The 5,000-nt window shown below is 47.0% G+C and overlaps 1 protein-coding gene across 1 annotated transcript in view; it reads right to left on the reverse strand.

The window, feature by feature from the left end:
* LOC147012676 (RNA-binding protein 24-like) overlaps nucleotides 1-5,000 on the reverse strand; it is a 71,370-nt gene that overhangs the window by 58,324 nt on the left and 8,046 nt on the right. The gene's annotated exons all lie outside the window — the stretch shown is intronic.

Consider the following 5,000-nt stretch of genomic DNA (forward strand, 5'->3'; position numbering starts at 1 on the left):
CGAGCAATTCGTTCTTCATCCGTTTCAGCTGCACGATGCCTTGCTTCGCATTCAGTGTTGTCTGCCAAGCGAGCAGTTCGTTCTTCATCCGTTTCAGCTGCACGACACCTTGTCACGCGCGTAGTGTCGCGTGTCAACCGAGCAGCTCGTTCTTCATCCGTTTCTTCTGCACGGCGCCTTGCCTCGCGTACAGTGTTGGCTGCCAAGCGAGCAGTTCGTTCTTCATCCGTTTCAGCTGCACGACGCCTTGCCTCGCGTTCAGTGTTGTCTGCCAAGCGAGCAGTTCGTTCTTCATCCGTTTCAGCTGCACGACGCCTTGTCATGCGCGTTGCGTCGCGTGTCAAGCGAGCAGCTCATGCTTCGTTGGATTCCATTGCGCGTGCACGATGCGCAGCTTCGTTCCTTCGCTGTCGTAAACGACGATTGGATTGGGGCATTGTGTTTAAGAAAGTACAGAAATCGAGAAAGAAAGAATACAGTAAGTCGATAAATCAAGAAAAAAAAAATCGAGAAAGAATACAGTAATCGTCACTGACTGGATTGGGGTATTAGAAAAAAAACGTGCAAAAAATAATTTACTTCCTGCTTCGGAGCATACCAGCACTCTGATGTTACCGAAATTTATGCACCTTCTCATATGAAAACGATCATAACTTGCGGCATTGTGTTTATCTATAAATGCGCATAAGAAATCGAGAAATTATTAGAATACACGAAGTCATCACTCTCCGGAAGTCCGTACGTTGTAAGCTGCAATGGGGAACGCGGCTGAGCTTCCCTTCCCCATCGGCCATGCCCACGCAACAACGTGTATTGTCATTGGTTTGATAAATAAATGGCCATAACTTGGGAAGTACTCGTCCGATTAATATCAAACCTTGAAAAGGCACATCCTCAGGTCCCCAGCAATATACCTGGCAAGTTTCAATTAAATCGGACCAGTGGTTGTCGAGAAACAGCGGTCACACACACACACACACACACACACACACACACACACACACACACACACACACACACACACACACACACACACACACACACACACACACACACACACACACACACACACACACACACAGAAAAGGGAAGGGACATTGAGATTGAGCATGTGGAATGTTTTGGGACCCAGTGCGAGGGTTAGGTTAACCTCCCTCCCATAGGAACAAGGGGAGACGATATGCTCCCTCGAGGCAGACCGTGACGAGGTGAGTCCGGTAAGGCTGTGCGAGGTGGAGTGGCTGCATGGTGTGAAAGAGCACATGCCAAGCTTTGGGGGGATAGAAGCCCCGGGATCTCGTGGGCTAACCCAAGCACCCAGTATGATTGTGCGGGAATATGCGTCAGAACGTGCGAGCCGTGCAAATGGCATGGCATGTGTGAGTGCACGTGAGACAATGGGACAAGGACCGACACAGACGGGAGTCGTGGGTAGTGCAACGGACGGGGATAGTGAGCCAAATGCGACGGACGGAATTATTTTGGGAACCGCGCCGGTTCCGCGGGACTCTGCGTGCGAGATCCGTTTCGTGTTTTGCAAACCGCCCAGGCGCGGACGATTGCATGATGGGAAGCCGGCGCTGAAACTATCCGCATCTGGTACAACATCAGAGCGTGGGCGGCTAAAATGGAGGCAAATTGAGGGACCGAGTAAATTTATAAAGCATGTATCCCCATGTGAGCACGTGTACTCGCGGGATGAGTCCCGAGGACGACACGGCCGGGTCCGTCTGCGTGGCGGACCTTGCGGAGCGGGCCTTGTGCGAGTGACGTCGGCAAGGATCTCGCAGCATGAAGGGCAGGTGTGTAATGCACGGTGGTTCGCATAGGGGTTAGCCCAAAAGCGAGAATGTAAGGTGATTAACGGGGCGACGTTACGGCCTCATGTATCGGCCAAATGAAAGGGATGAATGTACTGTAAACCACCGCCCTGGAGACACAAGGCTCGTCGAGCCTTGCCACGAGTAGACAATGCCCGGCCAGGATGTAGCGAACATCCTCATCCGGGGCAAAGGAGCATTAGTTAGGGGAAGGGTTTAGCGTTAGATAGACCGGCCTCATGGGGGTATGAGCAGTCCTCCATGGGGCCCTGTAACATGAGTTAGGAGGAATTTAGGGTTAGAATTTAGAATGGATTGGAGACAAGGACAGACATGGAACGTGTAGTGGGGACGTAGCTTTGCGATATAATGAAATGGAACGTGCATTAAAATAAGGGATGACGGGGAGCACGAGCTCGTTAGGGGAACGTAGTTAGTAGAGTGTCAGTGTTGGAGTCAATTAAAAAAAAAAAGAGATGATGAGTGAACGTGGGTCAGCGAGCCCGAGTGTGAATGGAGTGAATGTGGAATGCATGGTGCGAACGAATGATTGGGGGGAGGAGTGAATCCCACCCAAGGGAACCCGGGGTTAGTGCAATAAAAGTTAGTGGATTAGTTAAATTACCCAAAGGGATGTCGTTTGGTTGTTGGTGTTGAACGAAGGCACAAAACCTTTTTGTAGGGTGCAGGAGACTATTGACCAGCTGGGAGCATGGCTGGTGAAATATGCGTAGAGTAGAGGGCACCCCAGGCACCAAAGTAGTCGGCCAGTCGGCCAATGGGTCCAAGCGACCGAGTTAGTGTAATGGGCACAGGTACCCGCGGGAAAGGGACCCGGAGCGCCAAAATGCCACGATGACCCTCAAAAATGTTCATGCTGATCAGATGTAGCGTTCCACCAATGAAATTATGACATCATAATGAAAGCACCGATGACATCATAAAAATCACACTTATTCCCCATGAGTACTTGCCGTGTGCCAAAGTTTCAATTTTTTTTCCTTGATGCAGTTTCAGAAATACAAAGGTCCAAAATTTTTCCAACATGGCTGCCACACCACATGACTGATGACGTTATAATCATAACATTCTACATGAGTAGTCGTACCTATGATGAAAATTTTGTCTCAATTCGACAAGCGGTTGTGGAGAAAAACACTAAAACTTCTGTGCGGACAAACAAACAAATAAACAAATGCTGCAGACCAACCGACTTGGCAATTTTTTTTTTTTTGCCAAGTAACAATCCCAAATGCAATACCCTCTTCTTCAGCGAGGGAAACAAGAAAAAAGAGCAATCAGAGATTGCAGACCCTCACCAGGACTTGTTTTGTGTGGTGTGTGTAACGTAATTAATAAGACACATCATTGGGATTCGCGAGATATCCGTTATTGTCGGTTTTCCGTGTGTGTGTGTGTGTGTGTGTGTGTGTGTGTGTGTGTGTGTGTGTGTGTGTGTGTGTGTGTGTGTGTGTGTGTGTGTGTGTGTGTGTGTGTGTGTGTGTGTGTGTCTGCAACGCGAGGCTCCACAGCACAAACCAGCAAACCGATTTCGATGAAACTTGGCGAACAGGTGCCATATGAGCTGGGAGTGTGCGCGTTTGAGTTTCGTTGCTAAGCAACCACCCGGCCGAAAAACCGCGTTTTAAGAACCCAAACGGTAACTGACGTAGCGCGGCTTCTATGATAGGTAGAGCGACCGGACCAACTCCAGCCTATTCCTTGCATCCCCATCTTGTTATCGCGACAGCATAACGTTCGTCTATCTCTCATAGTTTCCGAATGGCAGCCCTCCGAATGCGGAAAGGTGGTGAACCAGGGAATATGTTAAGTGACCTTTGACCTCGAAAACAGTCGACGGCGGAACGTTCAAATTCGGTGTATGGATAGAGTTTAATAACAACTACAAAATTGAACCGCAGCATTTTTCCAAATTCAATCACCAAGGGTGTCGGGGCTGAAATATGCAAAATTCGAAAAAATACTTTTTCTCGACCTACATTCACTATTTTCAATACTTGTCCTACAGTTTTGAATGTGGAGAAACGAGACTTCGGAATTAAACACTTTGAGATGTTTAGAAAATTTTACTTGAGCCGATTTTTGATTAAGGTTTTATTTTTCAAATGTTAGTCCTGTGAGGAGTGCCAGTTGGCAAAATACGCAATAGGAAAATCTCGCCAGGCAGAGGAACAATTGTATGTGAACCAATACGTCTTGGCAATAAATCTTCGTCGGTGGATCGGTCAGAATGAAAAGCATCGTATCCAGCACTTCGATCCGAGCAGATCCCTCGTCACCTACCGGCTTGTTGGAACTGTCACTTTATAACTGTTGGCAGTGATGATCCGGTACCAAGACGTCCCGCTTTGATGCAACCCCGCTTTAATTGGACACCTGACCCTGACCCATGACGTTTTTCGTTATTATTCAATTGAATTTGGAATGGGATAAAAATAAATTCAATTCAAATCAAATGGAAGACCAAATAGGTGCAGTGCTGCATTGGAGTCATCAGAAGGAACCCGACCAAGCAAAAAGAAAAGATGAAGTCATCAGGAGGAATCTGGATAGGATTCACATTTCAGCTGCTACTCCTCTACACTCAAACCCATCCAGGCACAACCAAGTGAGCCTTATTCAAAAAAATGAAAACAAATAAAAAAGAACTCGTATAAAAAAATTAAATAATTCTGGCTGCCAGACCATGCGTCCAACGAGGTTGAAATTTAAAACACCTATTCCCATCACTACGAGATAATAATTGTGAAGTTTCACGTCAATCGATGAAGCGGTTCAAGAGAAAGGATTTAAAAAAGATTTTCGCTCAATCCAATATGGCTGCCAGACCATGTGACCTATCAATTATTTGTGAATAGCCTGGTATCCCCAGGGCTTGCAGAACGTTTTTGTGAAGTTCCCCTTAATCTGTCCAGTCGTTCTGCAGAAGATTTTTTTTATTGGTTTTTGGGTAAATCCAACATAGCTGCCAAACCATGTGACCGATGACATCATGTGAGTGAACACAGAAATGCTCCTCAGAGAGATAAAATAAAAAGTAAAAGTTGCTTCAAATTAATCCAAACCTACAGGAAAATTATAATTTTCTTTCAATCAGACAAGGGATTGAACCCGGACGGTGCGTAGGCAACAGGGTTGGGGGGGGGGGGTGCTGCAAGG

The sequence above is a fragment of the Eptatretus burgeri genome, chromosome 14 (genome assembly GCF_056783735.1).
Source record: "Eptatretus burgeri isolate ZD-2024b chromosome 14, Ebu_testis_v1, whole genome shotgun sequence".
Lineage (NCBI taxonomy): Eukaryota > Metazoa > Chordata > Myxini > Myxiniformes > Myxinidae > Eptatretus > Eptatretus burgeri.